Raw genomic sequence first — 22,227 nt, forward strand, 5'->3', positions numbered from 1 at the left:
CGCGCGGTCAAAGGTCAGCCATGGGGGGCTGATTAGTTCCCTCTGCGCACAGGCAATTATTTGGCAATCATCACTATTTTTATTCCCGTTTTTATTATTCCTGATTAATTGATTTTCGGCAAACTAGCCCAGGGGGCCGTTTCATAAAGCTGTTCGTAAGTTAAGAGCGAATTTAAGAACGACTGATGAACCTTTCTTATGTGCTAAATAATCACCAATGAACATAAATGGTGAATATAATTTACCATGAGAAAGGATCACCAGTCGTTCTTAAAATCGCTCTTAACTTACGAACAGCTTTATGAAACACCCACCAGGTCCGGAAGAAATAATAATCGAGTCTAAAAGTAATTTCTCCTCTTTGGTTTAAAGCTTGATGATGAACCCCCTTTAACATTTTGGTTTGTCTGGCAATATCTATTGAAGCTCAATTCCGTTTTTTTTTCTTAATTTTAATTTGAAGAATTATGCAAGTTTGATTCACTTAATTTATAAATAAAAAATGGAAATATATAAAAAAAAAAATAGGCAACAATATGGGAATACCAAAAATTAACAAGGTGATGCCGAAGACATAATGGAGTGGAAAACTTGAGGGAGGGGGGCAGGGCAGTTTTCTACTTCTGGAACACTACACTGAAATTTGTAATCACACCGCCGGTATCGTACGGGGATAATAAACAAGAAGCAAAATATAAGTGATCACACAAAATATATAGGAAAAGCATATATTTTGACGATATATGTTTTTTATTTAAAGTTAGAATTTAATATAGTCCCCTGAAAATGTGGGCTATATAATTATTTGCGCTGATTTAGGGCTCGGGCCCATACAGGTGGCAACTCCTAGCTACAATATTTTCACTGACTGTCAATCAATTAGAAATAGGAGCATTGTACTCATATCGAATTTCATGTCTTAAAATGAACTCGAATCATTTCAACAGTTTGAATATTATAATTTAATCAAGATGTCAAAGGCTTTGTAATTGGATCGGCCGGCAAACTTGTCCTTTTTTATGTCACGAAAAGGGGAGTCTAAGTGATGAATTATTTCTTAACTTATTGTTGTTTTCTTTAGTATTATCATTATTATGACTATCATCATTGTCACTATTAATAATTATCATTGAAATCATTATTTTTTATTATGATCATCATTGCCATCGTTATAATTACTATTATTAGGGCGGCGAACATCATACTTTCTTTCTCTTTTCTTTTTTAACTAAAAAATTGAGCCGGTTTTTGCCACCCCCCCCCCCTCCTGGCGATGCCCTTGATAAGCACTATCATCTTTTTGATCATGTTGATAGGGGCAAACGATCTAAGCGTTATATACACTTTTTATCAAACGAAAAATAGGGGGTATAATGAAAGTGCCAATACATATACAATTGTACAAATTCCCTTCGATTTTCTCTTCTTTGTTTGAACTATTAAAAAAAATGTAGAGGGTGATCGCCTTTCAACCCGTTGGGCCTGATCATCATTATCATAATATCTTGTACATATCTAAAGAAATGTGATTTATAGTTGTTTCCATCTTAATTTTCATCAGCCGCAATGTCATTATTCTAAGTGAAATGATGTAGGCTTATTTTGAAATGATCATCTATTTAAATGCTGATTATTTTCCTCTTATTTTTGGAACTTTTCGATCTTCTTAGTAAAAACACTTTCACTTAATTTTGAATTCGCGGATTGACAATAATTGTCACATTAAAAAAATATTTACCTCCATTCCCTCTCATTGGTTTAATCTGACAATTCTCCTGGCAAAATGGTGGAAATTGTCAATAATCTTTTAGTTGTAAATTTACATGTTTATTTCGTTTTCGGATTAACGAACCTTATTTTGTTTTCGGATTAACGAACCTTCGGAACGACGAACCCTATTTCGTTTTCGGATTATCGAACCTTCGGAACAACGAACCTTATTTCGTTTTCGGATTATCGAACCTTCGGAATAACGAACCGTCGGAATAACGCCACAAATGTTCGGATTAACGAACCCTTTTTCGTTTTCGGATTAACGAACATCGAGGTATAGGCAATTTACGTGTTTCGGAATTACGAACCTTCGGAATAAAGACCCTTCGGAATTATGAAGCTTCGGAATTACGAAGTGTATTAACCCGTCGTGGTGCCTGTACTAGTTCCACTTGTCGTGCTGCTCGACTTCAAATTATTATATTTAAAAGCATGATAATGAAAGGCGTTCCTGTTCCTCTTTTATGTCCGTATCGAAGCATTTCATGCAAGCACGCTCTATCAGTATTGGAAATGACTACAGCTAGCTAGAATATGCTCGGCCGCATCGTGTCGCATGGCGTTCGAGTACTACAGATCAACACGTGCGCATGTGAATATGCCAACAATTCTCGATCTCGATAAGTCGATGGTTCTCAATAGTTTCCGTTATCAACGAACTGAACTGAAAATTAACGCCATCGATATAAATACTGCCGATTTCGAAAATGTTGCAGCTTTCTTTTCGAATTGAGATTGACACGGAAGATTCACACAAAAATAAGTTGAATTAATGACTTTTTTAACTTATGATTGTGGGACCGGATACAGATGGATTACACGCTTATTTTATCCCGTTTTATCCGAACGTCAACGTTGCTTCTTAAGCACTGACAACAAAAATATTAATTCCCAAGCATGAGAATCAAGAAGTGCAAGACTAACTTTTCGTTTAAAAAGAATATCAATGATCGAGCAGTTGCACGAATGGTACCCATGGATAGTTTTTTTTACCTCTATTAAAGCCTGTGTATAGCTTTGGTAAAGGGTCAATAATGTGATTGATAATTGTATATCATCTAATTTGACAGTCTTACTGAAGCGTAGAGACCGTTAGATATTTTTCCAACTGCACTTCTCTGAGAAAATTTCAAATATTCAAATCTTGGATATATAGCGCCCTCTCTCGGCGATGCTTGTTTTAAATAAAAAAAATGGGCATTCAAGCACTTATCTTATAAATTTAGTGATTAGATATCCAAAAGTTACAGACAAAGAACAAATCTTGAAAGTTTCAGCCCATTCCATGATTTGGAATAGGATTTAATTGAAAGACAAAAACACACAGACATTTTAGTTTGATCGGGTGACCCGATCAAGTTAAATTTCCATGTAAAATCGCAAAATTTATCCTGTAAAACACATTTTCATTTCATATCCTCCACATCATAACTGTTATAGGGCATATCCATTCATATTAGCTAGCAATGAATTGGAATAGTGATAGGTGCCTTTTGGTGGATTTACCAAAACTATACACTAGCTTTAAGGCCATAGTTTGAGACATCTTGGTATGAATAGGCCTATATCATCCAACTCGCCGGATAATGTCCGCCAAGAGTGTATAGCTAGAGGGGTAGGCCTATTCATATTTGCCACGGGAAGATTAATATTTTTAGAACATTTATTTTTTCTGACAGAGGCCAGATAAAATGACATAATATGAATATGATGCCCGAATGTAACTAAATTAGTGCGAACATTGATAAAATAAACTGATAATCCATTTTCTTGGCCTTTGCATCAGAAACGCTTGGATTTCCGTCTTAATTCTATCAGCATCATTTTCCCGATGTCTAAGATTTAAGTCGATACCAAATTTAGCTGCCCGTTTTCATGTCAGAGCCGATTTTACTCGACACATCACCCCCAAACGGGCATTTTACACCGCGCAGTCATCATGGTCATCGCAGCGCACCGTATGGGATGTACATATTGCCGTTCATTTTTTTTTGCATGGTGAGGACGATTCCCATTTCATTCCATGAAAATGACATAAATTCCGGGCGTAAATGTAAAAAAAAATAAGGGCAATTCACCCATCTCCAAGAAATAAAAGTTACTTGAAATTTTCAGCCCAAAACCCTCCTCATAATGATACATTTGTGGTGTTATATACTCTGCGTTTTACCCAAGTCTACACAGCTTGATAAAGCAAGCTAGGTTAATATTTTTCAGATATTAAAGTATTTTTTTATCTAATGATAATTTTGATAGCATATAATTTTTTAGGATCTCATACACACTGCTTAGGCATGTGAGAAGCATAAACCGACATTCACCATGTTAACTCTGGTCAATCTTAAAGTAACATATAACACAAAGTTTATATACTACACATTGTTTAGCGTAGTTTGTCTTTTCACATAATGTTTTAAGTAGCCAAACAAAATGTAGTATCAAGGTGACGTCATATCGGCTTTAAATTATGTTCAGTCAATTCTACGCCCTAAATTACCATGGTACATGTTAAAGTAAAAATATAACACGGAATATAATTTTGGCGCACTTTCTACTCATTCTGGCCCACTGTGCAGCGGTGCGATAAGCACAATTACACATTTGTTCAGATGATGGCCTAACCTGAAGCGGTTTATTGATCTGCTGAGAACTTGAAAGACAAGATCAATCCTTCATCAAACAACTGCCATTGGAATGGTTCATTTCTAAGTCTTGCATTGCTGTCGGATCCTACAAAGCATTTCATGGGCCCAATTGTCTGGGGACAATAGAGACTACATCCATTGTTATTCACCTAGTGTTTGTCGTAGTTGATGCTGTGTACGCTGGTGAAACTGCCATTCGAATGATTTCTTTCTTCGTGAAGTCTTGCCTTGGCGTCATCCAATCGACATGAAAGTTCTTCGAGAGCTGGAAACGCGCGAAGGTCTTTGTATCTGCCTCAATCATGTCAATAAAGGGACTTTCACAATTGCTCGTCCGATAGTTTGCGATCATTTGGTCACAACATAATATGTTGCACAGAATCGCAACGGGTGTAAGCAGTCGCATTACCAATTGTGAAAGGGGCTTAACGTACTCTGGTTTTCTTAGAAATGTGTACCGGACAGTTGAACATTTGCATCCGCTACTAACCCCTCCAGGGAAAGAAAACATCACGGATAAAACAGGTAAGATATAGTAGGCCTATTAATCAACATAAATGGTACTCGATTGCTTTTTACTTACAATGTAGCATGCAAGTGTTGGGATTTAGCAATATCTTACATTGTGAACCATGTACATGATGTATGAATCATGTGGTCCGACTAAACTAAGTCACATGCTTACGTACAATTCTCTATGTATATTAAACTATTGAAATAGAAAACAGAAAATAAATCAAATTAAGTTACTTTTGTTCGAGATAACATAAACTATAAAGGAATGTCGTCTTTATGTCCCTTCCACTAAGTTTTAAAAACACTTCTCCAAAACTACCTTCGTTCATTCTCTTTTTTCTTCCCCCCCCCCTTCTTACTACCTTTTGAAACTTGGATTCCAACCTCTTGCAGCAGAATATGTAGAATGAGGCATCTCCAGATCTGTCGCCTTATTCACTGAGCTAGCAGGAATAGTTGAAAGCAATGGGTTTCATAGCTCTCCAGGAGTATTGGCTATCTATTTTCTGACTAAATAAACCGATGCCATTTGGGAACACACGCTCGAGATTTTGACGGAATAAAGCCATATTTTGGTAAGTCTCCAACTTTCCCTTCCCTAAAATCTCTTAGATATAGGCCTATGTTAATATAATTCTTGACAAACCTCTTTATTCGTTTTCCCTCAATTATTGTGGAGGGGACATATGGAAGTCTTGCCACGATAAACTATCAAATCGATTATTATGATAAAATTAAATGAACTTCAACATGTTCAAGGGGGTTTTCTTAATAGGAAAAACTGTGTACATGATTTATAAGTATATTCCTGTAGGGCCATTGGATACAACTGAAGCTCCGGAGAATTATACACTCTAAAAACTGTGGTGTTAAAACTTACACCAGTTGGTGTAAATAGAGGACCACACCCTTAGGTGTTAAAACTACACCCCCGAGATTGAACATAACACAAAAGAGTGTAAATATAACAACCAAAGGTGTTGTAATAACACCTATGGGTGTAAAACTAACACCACCAATTTAACACCGGTGTAAAACAACTGGTGTGGTCCTCTATGTAAACCGGTTAACACCACAGTTTTTGCTGTGTACACGCTATGACTCCTCTGATCCATGTGTGTATTAAAACTTTTCTTTAATAAAACTATTAAATACAATTGAAACTGCACCGCTGGAAAGCAATTTTATATTGGTTTGAGCTAAAAATCACCATTTATATGAAAATTTTTGTATGGAAGATTGAGCGGAAGGCTTGGACCCGGTAAACAAATCTAAGCTTTCCTGTTTCAGCTTGGCTTGTTTTCACCCAAAATATTAAATACAATGTAACCATGGTAACGTCCATGCGGGTCCCGTAACACAGGTAAGCGATGAATCGCACGCTCGATTTTAGCGATTGATTGTACCTTGGTAGTCAATGGAATCAATCGTAGAAAAATGCTCTACGATCATTGCTAAACTTTGTGTTACGGGTCCCAGGAAATAATAAATCATCAATGATAAAATGATACAGTACATCACAGCAATTTAACATGTTCCAAATATGAGACAGGTATATAAATAAGAGGAGGATATGAGGATTAAACTATTAAAACAGAGCTTGTAATTTATAGTTTCCCTACAAATAACCCATAAATATTTTCAATTTGGTTTAACATCAATACCTCAAAAAAGAAAGAGAGAGAGAAAAAATAAGTAAAAAGAAAGGGAGAAACAGGAAAAAAGAGATGAGGGTAAAATGGTAAATAATTCAGAGGAACATTATCATGACTATAGAGCCACGGGATTATCATTCAGATAGATGTATATATGTATATATATATATATATATATATATATATATATATATATATATGTATATATATATATGTATATATATGTATATATATCGGGTATAAGCAGATAAAAGTATACATGTAACCATGGTAACTGTATCTTTTAAGTCTGTTTGTAGATGATTCCAAAATTGAATAATGCATGGGCCCGTGACATTAATTGAATTATGTAAAAAAGGACAGTACGAGGAAGATGATAATAATGGCTTTGAGGAGTTTGAATATCGTCTTTGTGGGCAATTCTTTTTTTAGAGAGTTGAAACAAAAATGTATAGTTGTACAGCATTTTATGAACAGAAGAGTGGTTTGGAATGATGAAACAAAACTGTATCTTTAATAATTATTATTAGTGTTTTTGAAAAAGTAAAATTTTATTGATATGAAGTTTGGAACTATCATTGTCATTTGAATTGTCATTCTCGACTTTTGTTTAGATCTTTGAAAATTCAAATTATAATGGATTTGAATAAAATGAATATCGCATTTTTGTTTACATTTTCTTATGAACAATTGAATTCCTTCAAATTTATTTTCAATTAAACAAACACATCTTTACATATTTCTTCTATAAGAAATACTCGAAACATCCATACCCCACAGTGCAATACTTCTCTCTCAATTAAAAAAAAAAAACTGACCAGTTATTTGGAATTCAATCCCTTCCTAAATTCAACTAAGCCCTCCGGCAAAGGTAAAACCAGGGAAGGGGGTCAAAAATGAAATGTGCCCTTTTTTCGAAATAAGTAAACCTTTTTGAAGTACAACATAAGACAGGTTAGACGACCTCACAATTTTTGACATTTTAACTATACTGACCAGAAACAGAACATGTTAAGGACGACATTTAGCGACTCATTAATAGCATACATATTTCTCCAATCGAATAATGCGAGCACGAAGCGCGAGGGGAAAATATATGACGTTTAAACCTGAAAACTAAACATTCTAAGCATTCTTATAACCATATATAGGGCGAGTGCTGTACTACATAATAACTGAGGTGAGTGCGAAGCGCAAGCAAAAAAAGTTGTAATTTTCTTCCCTAAAATGTGTCATGTTGTACCTCCAAAAGGCTATCCAATTTCGAAGAAGGGCACAGTAAAAAAAGGGGACATTTTCCATTTTGATTTTCTTTCCTACGGGGATTTTTAAAATCATAACCAGCAGAAGGCAGCAATAGCTCAGAGAAAATTAAAAATAAGATGCTTGATCCACGCGCCAATTCTTGACGAAATACATGCTTCGACCATAACATACACATGTATCATCCCCCGGGTATCAACCCAATTAGCCCCCTAAACCAATAAAATATGTAGGACCTATCATTTTAAATTCCCTACCTTTAAATTAACGAATTTGTAACAATAATTTACCATTCAAAGAGACTATGAAGAATATCTGTCCAAATAATGTAAATTATATTTTTCTAAAGTACTCTCATAGTGGAGGTGCAAGATAATTTTATTCAATTTGTAAATGATGTCTATATCTTAACATGCTAGAGGGGCATTATTTTAGTTTTAGTTCTGATATTTTCTTTTTAAGATGAATGCTATTTTGCGCCATGTTTTATTTAACGAGTTACTTAAGAGACTGTAAATTTTAAACATATTTAATTTATCCTTAGTTCCTTACTGTGTATTTTTTTAATCAATGTAACATTGTATATCTATTTTGTCAATTTCGAAAAAAAGTTATGCATATTTTAAAAACTGTTGTTTTGTTTGATATTGATATGCGAAGCTTTGGAGCGGATTTCTTCTTGTTTTTTTTTCTCAATGAGATAAAAATGCTAGGCCCTGGAACGGAAATTTGACTGTGTTAAAATGGGGGTCCCCTCCGCGGCACATACCAACCACGTATTACATACTGAGTGCCCACTCCACCCCCCCCCCCGGCAGCAGTCCCTATTGTCTACTTGGATTACCATTCCCCTGTTGCAAATTTAATCATGCTTAGCATTCAACAACGTGGTTAAAGGGATTGTCAGGGCTGAAAATATTTGTAGCTTAATAAATAGAGTAGAATTAACTGATCAATATTCTGGAAATTTCATCAAAATCGGATAACAAATAAAAAAATTATTGAAGTTTAAAGTTTAGCAATATTTTGTGAAAATAGTCGTAATGAATATTCATTAGGTGGGCTGATGATGTCACATCCCAATTTTCCGTTTTTTATGTTATTACATAAAATCATATTTTTTTCATTATTTCATACTTGTGTGAATAATATGTCTCCCTTATAATGAAATAAGTTGCAGCAATGAATATCGAATGCACCAAATTAGTTGTCAATCCAATTTTTCTAGTTCTTGGAGGAAAAAAAAATGAATAAACCTATTTCATATAATAAAATACAAAAAAAAACAAGTGGAGATGTGACATCATCATCCCACCTAATGAATATTCATGACGACTGTTTTCACAAAATATTGCTAATTTTAAAGTTCAATAACTTTGTTACCTGTTATCTGATTTTGATGAAGTTTTCGGCATTTTGCTCAGTGAAATCTACTCTATTTATTAAGCTTTAAATACTTTCAGCCCGGACCATCCCTTTAAATATGGATGTTATCACATACCAATAAATAGAATGTTGCAAATGTTCAATGTTCTCAGCCTAGATCGACTTCAGATATTATAGAACTTAGCTGCTAGGCTTGTCTTCTTTGCTCCCCTTCGGACTCACTCAAAACCTCTCCGACTGCAGCTACACTGGTTGCCTGACAGACATGCAGAAGATAGACATCAAAATCTTGATGCTAGTTCACCAAAGTATGAAATAAGCAAGATCGTAGTTACTTTCTTTGCATGATAAAAATATTATGCGCATGATCAGAGGAAGGTCATTTGTACTAAAGTGACATGGTGGTTTAAAATCTAATGAGATAAGAACCAACTCTGATGTCTTGATTATTCATATATTCTTTCGAATAGTGGTTTTAATTTACATCCACAAAAAAACAACAATGCGTCCACAAACGACTGGTATTTCACAGTTTGCCAAGTACATTGTGCAACATGCTATGATATGCATTCGAAGTAGGAATGCAAAAAATACCTTCATAAAGTGTTCATTAGTGAGCTTTTCTAGTCCCTGGTCTATTCGATTTCTTCGTCCTGCGATGTAAAGGCAAGCATACGTAATATCTTGCTTTGAAATCTGCCTATCATAATGAAAGAAATGGAAGGACATTTGACCAAAATTGTCCATGAAGTCACTACGAACTTGTTTCTTATCTCGAGGCGCTTTCAAACCGCCGACATGAGTACAAAACCTTCATCGGGACAGTCTTCAAACACGACGCACGTGTATCAGGGGCCTATGTCATGAGGGTTATGATCATCTCTTAACCTGCAAACCTACTCTTTCAGTAAGGTGCTTCAGATTTCCTGAATGGGTTTTGCAGGTTATGGGATATGGGTTTTGCTATACATGACAGCATAAGTATTCATAGCGTTACTTCTTAGCAAACAGAACTGTTTAAAACGAAAAATTAAAACCTTAGTCGTAACCTGTAGTTTGCAGTTTTGGTATGGTATCCTTCAAAATTACTTCATGTGTTGTATTCTAAATATATTTTTTTCCAGGATGCTAAGTGTTATTACCCACGTCGACCAGGAGAAACCTGAAGCCGTGCGACTCGCTTTGCCATTTGCAGGCGTATGAAACACCTTCGAAGTCGCCAATACCACACCACAAATAAAACAAATCTCGATATACAGCACGAATCAGTGGCGGACCGTGACCCCGAGGAGACAAAGCATAGGGGGGGGGGGGGGCACGGCATTGTTCACGAACAATGCAGTGACCCCCAATGCTATGTCTACTCCGGGTCACGGTCCGCTACTGGCACGAATTGACCCTGCTAGAGCTTCTCCTGACATACTTTGGAGAAAGAACTTTTTTCCGACAAGACAGTGCCAATGCTCATAAAATGTAATTTAAACAAAATTGTGAGAAGCTAATTTTCACAAATTCTCAAACATTCTCAAACAGTTGCCGGGTCTGCAGACCTAATAGAGACATTTTATTAAGGACAGTGCCATTAAACGGATATGTACCTCACTGAACAAATAATGTGAACGCAAAGCGCGAACTGAAGATTTTTTTTGTATTCAAGCCTAAAAAGGGACACAATAAGCAAATTTGGGTAACCATGATACGTACCTATCTCGCTAAACAAACAATGCGAGCGCAAAGCACGGACTGCAATTTTTGTATATATTAGCCCCAAACAGGGAAATTTTAAGGACTATGTTTTGTGAATCCATTAAGAGTAAACATATCTACCACAGTCATCTAATACAAGTGCCAAGCGCTTGCTGATTTGATTTTGTTAGAATTACATCTAAACACAGGGAACATTTGTAGTCATTGTAAACATGATTAACATACGCATCTCACTAATCAAATTTATTTTGCGCGAAGCGCGACCTTAAAATTTAGGAAATTCAGACCTGAAGAGGCCGGGCATTTTAAGGCTTGTTTGTAGGAATTCACGAAAACCATATTAATATGGTAAAGCAAAGCCGCCTCATGATTTTTGAGCGGGTGGAGACATAGGTTGCCATGGTAACCATATTTTTGTGGAAAATCTGGTAAAACCTGTAACTTCTGTTTTTTCCCAGTTTATCATTACAGTTGGCAGACAGAAGCCATATTAGAAGGTGAAGTGAAGATGCTTATCATATTTGGTGGGGGTCTTAGAGTTAGGTTTACAAAACATATCCAGATTACTCTATAATTGTATTCGGCGGCCAACAGGTGATACTGGACAATACTTTAGGATCTGCAGAGCCACGCTGCTACGTCATATTATTGTCATCAAATTTGGTATCCGCGCAGGCAAAGACTGGCCAAACGTGTTAGGGTATGTTTTTTTCCCCAAGCTTTTTCTCCGGGTAATATTCTGGCGACAACTTGTTTAGAGGCCAAAATGTGTAAAAAAAAAAAAAAAGCCTGCAAAAAACTTGTTGTGGGGTAATGTTGCACACAGAAAAACTTGTTTAGGGTTGTTTGGGAATAATTCGGCCACGTGTGTGTACAACAATACATTTGCCCCCCCCCCGGCCCTTTACCTACATCATTGGGTTTAGTACAGCCCCACCTCCCACACCTCGTGCGAATCGTATTCTAAACACGTAGTGTTGGGGCAAAAATGACATCCCTTATAAAACAAAATAGTCTTTATTATTTTATACCCTCGCAAATTTGACCCGAGACACGTAGCCTTCCTAGCCAAAATAAATACCCTTCCCCCCCATGATTTTAGTGTTGTCGACACCGTTATTACGTTACGTACGTACAGTGTAACGTGCCCTATCTTGAAAAAGACATCCCTTTTTACGTGTTGTCTTGGTCGCGCATGGTATCCACTCGTCGATGTACAGTAAGTGCCCCCCCCCCCGCAATGATTGTACTTTACGCTTCCTCAACTTATATGTTCCGCTCTCTATCCGCAATACAATGAACTATCTAGGGAATAAGCCCATATCCCGAATGAAACTAAATGTTGATGAAAAGCTGGTCCCCATATTGCCATGATCACGTGACGTGAATGTGATCGCTTTGGAGCCTAGTCTTAGTCTGCAGGCACAGACCCTTGGTATTCCAATTCGCATAGAGCATAATGCCGAGACTGAAGTAGCGAGACTAGATTCTCTTTAAAATTATGTTGTTGTTGTTTTAGCTTATTCGGCGCGTAATATTATGTTTCATAGTATGTGAGGGAGTGTGTGGGGGGGATGTGGGTTTGGGTGCTTCCGTGTGTTTGCGCGAGCCAGGCGCTCTGCCCCCGGGGGGCCACTTCCATTCACGAGTGGATACCATGCGCGACCATGGGGTCTCGAAAAGCACCCTAAACACGTAATTTCCATATTCTGAAAATGCACCCCTTAACAAATATTGGCGTGTGAAACCCTACCCTTAACAAGTGTTGGAAACAAAACGATACTCTTGGCAAATATTCCCTGAAATGAACCCCTAAACAAGTATAGGAATTATTTATTGTTAAGGGTCCTTCGGTCGTCGGCTTTACCTTATTTGGTTTAGTATGACCCCACCTTCTACACCTCGCGCAAATCGGATTCTAAACACGAAGTGTTGGGGCAAAAAGGACATCCTTTATAAAACATTTTGATTTTATTTTATCATCCCCGCAAATTCGACCCTAAACACGTAATTTTCCAAGGGAAATAGATACCCTTTTTTTCATTATTTTTGTGTTTTTGACACCCTTATCACGTTACGTACGTAACGTGCCCTATCGTGAAAAAGACATCCTTTTTACGTGTTTTTTGGTCGCGCATGGTATCCACTCGTCAATGTAAGTGGCCCCCCCCCCCCCCCCCGGGGCTCTGCCTCGCTCTCTCCCTTGCTTCGTCATGTTCGCTCGGAAAGCAGCCGCAGGGCCTCGACAAGAGGCTAAACCTCAGGCTGACCCTGAGTATGAGCTCTACATGCAAAGTTCAAAGGCGTTCTACATTGAAACTTGATATTAACATCGCACGGTTTCTCGCAAAGAAGTTGCATCAGTGCGATACAAGGCACGTACAATAGCCATTTCGTCAGATGATGACTGTTAACTTGACCTTCAGTTTATTGCCTATTTGGTCTGCTCATATTTTTTAAAGACAAGATTACTCCTTCATCAAACAGCTGCCATTCGAACCGACTGGTGACTTAAACCAAGATAATGCCCATGAAGACTTGCACAGGCGCCATCCAATCAACAGCTGCAGCTGGGGAAAGCACGGAGATCCTTGTATCTGTCTCGATAACGTATATTTTAGTTTTCTGATAAATGTGTACAGAAAAGATGAACGTTCGCATCCGTTAATATCTCACCATAGATTATTTCCCATAGGGGAAATAAAACATCACGGATAAAAAGGTAAGCTATTGTAGGCCAATTCGTTAATAGAAATGATAGTCGATTGCTTTTCATTTAAGAAAATATGAAACTACTGAAATTGAATAACAGAGGATAGACCAAATTAGGCTTTTGTTCACTTAATAACATCTATCAAAGTGGTTTTTATTATAAGCAGTGAAATGAGCATTGCGGATTTTTTTTTTCGTTATTCCGAAGGCTCGTATTTCCGAAGGTTTGTAATTCCGAATGATCGTTAGTCCGAAAACGAAGGGAGGTTTGTAATTCCGAAGGTTCGTTAATCCGAAAACAAAATGAGGTTCTTGATTCCAAAGGTATGTTAGTCCGAAAACGAAGTGATAAACGAACTTTATTTCGTTTTGAGACTTACGAACCGTTCCGAACAACGAACCTTATTTCGTTTTCGGATTAACGAACCTTCGGAACATCGATTCTCATTTCGTTTTCGGATTATCGAACCTTCGAAATAACGCCACAAATGTTCAGATTAACGAACCTTTTTACGTTTTCGGATAAACGAACATCGAAGTATAGGCAATATACGTGTTTCGGAATTACGAAGTATAACCGCAAAAACTATGTACATGATTCGCAAGACATTACATGCTCTGCTTGTAATGTTCTATTTGATCAAACGAACCTACACCAAAGTGCTATTTAATGAGACATTACTGGCTCTGTTGTATATGCAGGTCATCCTTTATATTTCACTTTGTTTGCTGCCATTATATTTTGTATGTTGTATGTTATCATTTTCTTGTATTATGTTATTATTTTATGTTGTGAACTATGAAAATAAATTTAATTCAATTCAAGAATATTCCTGTCGGGCGAAAAAATAACTCCTCCGATCAATGCACGAGAAAATGTACCACTAAGATGCATTATACATTGGTTTGAGCCCAAAATTATCATATCATATTAGGATTTGTTGTATAAGTTTGAAAGTTTGAATGGATATATCTTTTTAAATGCTTGATATACCATTTAGGCCTACACCTAAAAGCAAGGCCTGAGTCTGGCAAACAAAACTAGACACAGACATGACGGATCGTAAAGGTCAACCTGAATTCCAATCTACATCATCGATGATGGTCTATGTTGTATCGTGAGTTCCTATATAGTAATATAGTATAACTCAAATGCAGAGACAGGATTAACAGTGATGTTGCAATGAAGGTTTAATGTGCATCCGACTGAATCAACCCGGGGTGGGGGGAGGGGGTACTCGACCAAAAAAATAGTAGGTGCGAGCCGCGGGTGAGGCAAAAAACGAGGGCCTTGGAGCGGGCTTATTGTAAAAAGGAGGGTCCTCGGAACGGGCTTTGGAACTACAAATGTTTGTGAAAACGGGGGTCCTTGGAACGGGTCGCCTGCGTGTGCCTCCCAATGGAACGGGAATACGGGCATGCAGCTAGCCCGGCGGCACTGGCGCCGGGTGCGCTAGCGCAGAGGCGATGGTCGGACAGCGCTCTGCGGCTGCTTTTCACCTAAAGTCCCTTTACAATATGTACGACCTGTTTCCGACCGCCTGCAACATTTTTTTTTTCTGTTGTTGCACGATCGATCTCTTGGTGTCTTGCGAGCTCTTGCAGTCGTTGTAGACAAATGCACGAATTTGAGGTGGTCGGAGGTGGTCGTGACTGGTCGCATCTGAATTTGAACATGTTCAAAATCGAAACGCGTTCAAATACGATTGATTTACTCGCGTCACGTCGTACCATCGGGCGGGCGATCATCGTGTGAGTGTTGTTAAACGTTGTACGACTTGATGCGAGAGGTGGCACAACTACGTATAGTCGCATTTAGTCGATTGGAGGTCGTACAACACTTGCACATGTGCTACAGACCTACAGAGACTGGGTGCGATAATATAAGACTGTTGCAAATCGATCGAAATAACGGCTTACAACATTTCACTTCCGTTGCATTCGCATGTATGCGACCGTTCAGCCCCTTTCACAATTGACGTCCGACCAGTTTACGACCGGCTGCAACAGTTTTTTCTTGCTGTTGCACGATCGATCTGGAGGTGTCTTGCGAGCACGTTATAGACGGTCGCACGAACTCGAGGTGGTCGTGACTTGTCACTTCTGAACTTTGAACATGTTCAAAATCCCAACGCGATCAAATACGATCGATTCACTCGCATCATGTCGTATCCGGGGTCTTACCATCGAACGGGCGATCATCGTGCGAGTGTTGTGCAACGTTGCACGACTTGGTGCGAGAGGTTGCACAATTAAATCTACTCGACTGGGGGTCGTACAACACTTGCACATGTGCTAGCGACCTACATGTACAGAGACCTGTCTTGCGACTGGGTGCGATAATGTATGGGCCATAAGACTGTTGCAAGACCGATCGCAACGGCTTACAACATTGCACTACCGTTTCATTTGCATGTATGCGACCGTTCCCCTCGCAATCCCTCGTGCAACACTCGCATGTGAACGCACGAGCACAATAGGATCATAAGCGACTTACTCGTGCAATGGGTTTTACTGGTTGTTTTTGTTGTACGACAGCTGTTGCAACTGTGAAAGCCTCTGTGCGATCTTATGAGATAACTGACGATTGATGCCTGTTGCAGCCTGTCGCACGACCAAAAGGTCGCAAATGGTCGTACGTCAATTGTGAAAGGGGCTTAAATTGCTGATCATCGTAGCAGATCAATCCGATCGGAACGGCGTAACGGAAAATATGCGAAGCTTTGGAGCAGATATCTTACTTCTTTTTTCGATAAAAAGAAAATGCTATGCTTTGGAGTGGCTTTCTTTGTTCTTTTTCTAAATAGGACAGAATTGCTATGCCTTGGAACGGAAATTTAAGTGTAACAAGTGGAATGCCTCTGGCCGTCTCACCTGCATCACGCGGTTCAATATAGCAGCAGTGCTGACTTTGAATACTACTCTAACTCGCACAAGATGTTCAGTGATACATAGTTACTCTTATGTCCACTTTTTATGAACTAGACCAATGTCCACTTTTTATGAACTAGACCAATAAACTTACAGAGATATGATGGTTATTCAACAAAAAACCCCAACATGGCCAAAGTTCATTGACCTTACATGACCTTTGACCTTGATCATGAGACCTGAAACTCGAACAGGATGTTGAGTGATACTTGATTACTCTTATGTACAAGTTTCATGAATCAGATCCATAAACTTTCAAAGTTATGATGGTAATTCAACAGATACACCCAATTCGGCCAAAGTTCATTGACCTTTGACCTTGGTCATGTGACCTGAAACGCGCACAGGATGTTCAGTGATACTTGATTACTCTAATGTCCAAGTTTAATGAACTAGACCAATAAACTTTCAAAGTTATGATGGTAATTCAACAGATATCCCCATTCGGCAAAAGTTCATTGACCCTAAATGACCTTTGACCTTGGTCATGTGAGTGAAACTCATGTAGGATGTTCAGTGATACTTGATTAACCTAATGTCCAAGTTTCATGAACTAGGTCCATATATTTTCTAAGCTATGCCGTCATTTCAAAAACTTAACATCAGGTTAAGATTTGATGTTGACGCCGCCGCCATCGCCGTCGCCGTCGGAAAAGCGGCGCCTATAGTCTCACTTTGCTTCGCAGGTGAGACAAAAATGGGGGTCTCCTCCGCGGCACATACCCACTATGCATTATATACTGGTTCCCCCCCCCCCCCCGGGGGTTTAGAGTACGATTTGCGCGAGGTGGGCTGTATAAACCCAATGATGTAGGCAAAGGTAAAAACCGACGTCCGTGACATAACATTGAAATATTGCTGTACTTGTTTACGAGTTCAGTTCAGGGAATACTTGCCAATGGTATCGTTTTGTTTCCAATACTTGTTAAGGGTAGGGTTTCACACGCCAATACTTGTTAATAGGTGCATTTTCAAAATACGGAAAATACGTGTTTAGGGTGCTTTTGAGGATCTCATGGTCGCGCATGTTCTCCACTCGTGAATGGAAGTCCACTTCGTAATTCCGAAGGTTCTTAATTCCGAAACACGTAAATTGCCTATACCTCGATGTTCGTTAATCCGAAAACGTAAAAGGGTTCTTTAATCCGAGCATTCGTGGCGTTATTCCGAAGGTTTGTTATTCCGAAGGTTCGATAATCCGAAAACAAAATAAGGTTCGATATTCCGACGGTTCGTTAGTCCGAAAACGAAATAAGGTTCGTTGATCCGAAGGTTCGTTAATCCGAAAATGAATTACGAACCTCATTTTGTTTTCGGACTTACGAACCTTCAGAATTATGAACCTTCCGAAATACGAACCTTCGGAATATCCGAACCTTCGCAATAACGAAGCTTCGGAATTACGAACGTATGCGCCGGGGGTTTCATGACCTTGCGGGGGGGGGGCGGGGGGATCAACAGGCACAGCCCGGGATTGGAATCTAAAGAAGCTCCTTGGTAAGATACATGCAAGTCCTATGAGCAAATTCAATAGCGGTGGCATTGCAACAAGAAGAAAGAATGCATTTCACATGGCTTCTATTTCATAGCGTTAGTAGGCCAAGCCTGAAATATACATTAGAGGCACGAAAAGGGGCAAAATTAAAGAGCCTATTTCGTACTTCATCATGGTCATGGTTTATAACAAATACTATACAGGTAGGTTGCATAGCGAGACAATTTGTTTGAATTTTAAAATATGTCATTTGTCATATCATATCAGTGTGCCCTTGGGGTGAACCGCTTGAATTGAGGGCCGGCATTGGGGAAAAATGGGTTCGAACACGTACGTGAAAGGGGTGGTGTTGAAATAGCGCTTTTGTGTAGGTTCGTTTCATCAAGTACGTTAGATGATAAAACTCATTTCAATGTACTTAGAATTTTTATGAGAAAGGTACCTTTGCTTATTTACAATTATGTTAAAAGGAACAAAGTTCAGAAATTTTATGACGGGTCCAATATGCCATCAACGAATAAACAATATCGTAGTTACTTCATTGTTGAAATGACCCTTCCTTTCTTTCATTGTGTTTAATAGGCTTTTGTTGTTTTGTGTTAGGCATTTGTTGTTATTTTTTGTGGATGTAAATGAAAAACACAATCCCCCAAAATATATGAATAATAAAGACATCAAAGTTGGTGATTATCTCATTACATTTTAAACCACCATGTCACTTTAGTACAAATGACCTTCCTCTGATCGTGCGCATAGTCTTATGATCATGCGCAAAGTGGAAGTTACAGTTATCCATATAACATTGAAATGCATAATATGCATTTTAATGTTATATGGATAACTGTAAATTGTCGTCAGGTGATGTGGATACGATGTTTTCTGTTTGTGGTAACTCCCGTAGAAACTCGGCAGGACAGCATTTTGCTGGTAAACGCCAAGCTGGTATATAACCAATAACCTTGGAAACATTTTACGTCTAGGTTAATCAGTCATAGTGGCTGACGTAATAGACGACAGATATCACTCTTGGGCCTTTTTATCAAAGTGGAGACAATGACAGAGTTGGGATTCGAACCTTGCAATTATGAGTCCTATGCTCTAACCACTGGACCACACGACCCGAACAAAAGAGCATGAGGGAAACGGGTACAATGCAAGGAAACAGATAATAAAAAGGTTAGAGAAATATTAAAGGATGTGTAAAGTAAATAAAAAAGGTATATCAGAAATGATGGAAAGGCAAATAGATGAAGGAAAAAGATAAGGAAAGAAAAAAAATATGGTTTTGTTAAGTCAAGAAGAAAAACAAATGCATTTAAAAAATGAAAAACCGATAGAAAGAAAGAAATGGAGAAAGAAAGAACATGAAGAAATAAGCAAGAATTTATATAGAAGAGAAAAAGAATGAAGGAAGAACTGGGAATATATATAAAACGTGGAAAAAAGGATAATAAATTAACGAAAGGAGGACAAGGACAGAAATTGTAGAAGGATGAAAAGAAACTGGATAGGCGAAAAGAAAAATGCAAACAGTTTAACTTTTATCGTTTTATCTCATCAATTAATTATCATTTCCTAAAGATACGACACGAGTGAAACGTTCACAGCGAGGTGATAAAAATGAATCAAAGAGCAGAAAGAGAATGGGGGAAATGTAAAAACAAAAAGATAAAAAAGAGAGAGAAAATAACCAGAAGCTAGACAAATAACAAATCAAGAAGAAAAAAAAACAAAGGGGGGGGGGGAAGGAAACGAAGAATAATAAGACAATGAAAAGTAAAAAAAAAATGTGTAATGAGCTGGAATTGAGAAGATACTGAAAGCAAGGAGAAACGGCGAACAAATTATATTGAATAAAGAAAGGAAGAGAGGAAGAATAAGAAAACAAGAAAAGTTACACGGGGGGGGGGGATAAAATGTATTTCAGCCTGGAATGGGCCTAAAATGAAATTAATTGAGATCTTTCCTTCTTGAACATCCCAAGCCTTTTATTACAACCGATTAATTATCATGATTAACGACAATTCAAACGAGCCAAGGAATGTTTTTAATCAAAATTGGATGTAAGATGAATATGTTGTGGTTTTATATAATTTCGCTAAAAAATGTTCACATCTCCTTATTATTTTATTTTGTTTATCTCGATTATAGTGTAAACAAGTAAATGAGCCATGCACTTCCTTCCTATTAAAAACTGAAATCCCCTATTTGCATACTGACCAGAAGAGATACTTCAGTTACCATAGTTTTATTAAAGGATTATGAGTTTTTCGTGAATTAAATAATATTTAATATTGAATATGATTTATATTATAATGTCACAAGCTGCTGCATCGATTAACAACTTATACCTCGGTCACATGACTTACGGCGCACAGTGGGCCAGAATGAGTTGAAAGTGCGCCAAAATTATATTCCGTGTTATATTTTTACTTTAAAAAAGTAGAAAAATGTACATAATCGTTTGTACTCATTCCTAATACTTAATAATATACTAAATGATAGTCAATATGGATTTAGAAGTAATCATTCCACATGTCATGCTATAATAGACCTTCAGGATAAAGTGGTTTCGGCATTGAACATTAATAAGTTTGGGGTAGGAATATTCATTGACCTTTCGTAGGCATTTGATATAGTAGATCACAATATTTTGATAACCAAATTACAATATTATGGTGTACGTGGGCTTCCATTTATCTGGTTTAAAAATTATTTACATAATCGTTATCAATTTACTCTAACAATAAATCATCTTCTTATAGCTTAGTTAAACATGGAGTCCCCAAGGTTCGATATTAGGTCCCTTGCTTTTTCTCATTTACGCTAACGAAATTGTTATGTTATCTAGTAAATTTGATTTCATAATGTGTGCAGACGATACTACACTTTTGTATACCCAACCAGACTTTAAGTATTTAAATGAAAACATTAATTCTGAATTACTACATGTATCCCGATGGTTTAAAGCCAACAAACTGGTGGTAAACATTGATAAATCCTCGTTTATATACTTTCATAACAAATTATCTAATGCAAGCAATATAAGTAATGATCTTACTTTTAGTATTAATTCAACCCAATAATCTAAGTCTAAAGTTGTTTGTTTTTTAGGGGTTCATGTTGATGAAAATTTGAATTGGGATTCACACATAAACTATTTAACTACTAAAGTATCGAAATGTACTGGAATTATGTATAAATTAAGAAGTTTTCTTCCTAAAACTGCATTACTCTCTATTTATAATTCATTGATATTATCACACATTCTTTATTGTATTGCTGTTTGTGGTAATTGCAGTAAATCTAAATTAGATAAACTATCTAAATTACAAAAGAGAGCAGTTCGTATATGCACCAACAGTCATTACCTTTCAACCTCAACTCCTTTATTCCGTAAACTTAATACTTTAAATATTTTCCACCTTTATCAATATCAAGTTGCAATATTGGGGTTTTTCTGCTTTAAAAGATTATTACCAAATAAGATCAGTGTAATTTGTTTCATTTATGGAAAGTAGGAAAGTCATATGTACAAAAAGCTATACGTTTCAGCTTCCCAACAATATGGAATTCTATTCCGAAATTTGTTCGCACATGCCAGTCTCTTTCCCTCTTTAAAAGAAAATTAAAACAATACTTGTATTCTAAATATTCCTAATTTTGCAGCTATGTTACAATATTCTAGACGATTTGCCATAATTTTTTTCTATTTTTTTGCTTATCTTATACCGTATGTCCGTTTCTTAATCCATTTACTGTTGTAAATTAAGTTGTCATACATGCTTTGATAATTGTATATACTAAGTAGCCTCCGAATTAGCATTTAATATTCGTAGGAGGCTTAAACTCACAAGGCCAATTTTGGCTTTATTTTAAGTCCTCCTTTTCGTTTCTCATATTATTACTGTACACAGGCCTAATTATACATGAATATCATTGTATTTATTTTAAGTAGTATTTTGCATGTTTTAAAATACTGATGTATATATTTGAATGTCTTTTTTCTATGTATATATCTGTACTCAATGCCCTTTTTTAGAAATGAATAAATAAATGAACTGAACTGAATAAATTCAATTCAATTCAATTCCAAAAAAAAAAAAAACATGATTACTAAGGCTAATATGGGGCGGAGAATCGA

At 37.2% G+C, this 22,227-nt stretch overlaps 1 long non-coding RNA gene across 1 annotated transcript in view; it reads left to right on the forward strand.

Annotated features, from left to right (window-relative positions):
* Positions 1–3,812: 3,812 nt before the first annotated feature.
* The window catches only part of LOC121417153, a 29,487-nt gene continuing 11,072 nt past the window's right edge, over positions 3,813–22,227 (forward strand). Inside the window, exons 1-2 of the long non-coding RNA XR_005970320.1 lie at positions 3,813–4,943; positions 5,328–5,509. This is a non-coding gene — a long non-coding RNA (uncharacterized LOC121417153). The remainder of the gene's footprint in view (positions 4,944–5,327; positions 5,510–22,227) is intronic.

Source organism: Lytechinus variegatus, chromosome 6 (genome assembly GCF_018143015.1).
Source record: "Lytechinus variegatus isolate NC3 chromosome 6, Lvar_3.0, whole genome shotgun sequence".
In the NCBI taxonomy this organism is placed as follows: Eukaryota; Metazoa; Echinodermata; class Echinoidea; order Temnopleuroida; family Toxopneustidae; genus Lytechinus; species Lytechinus variegatus.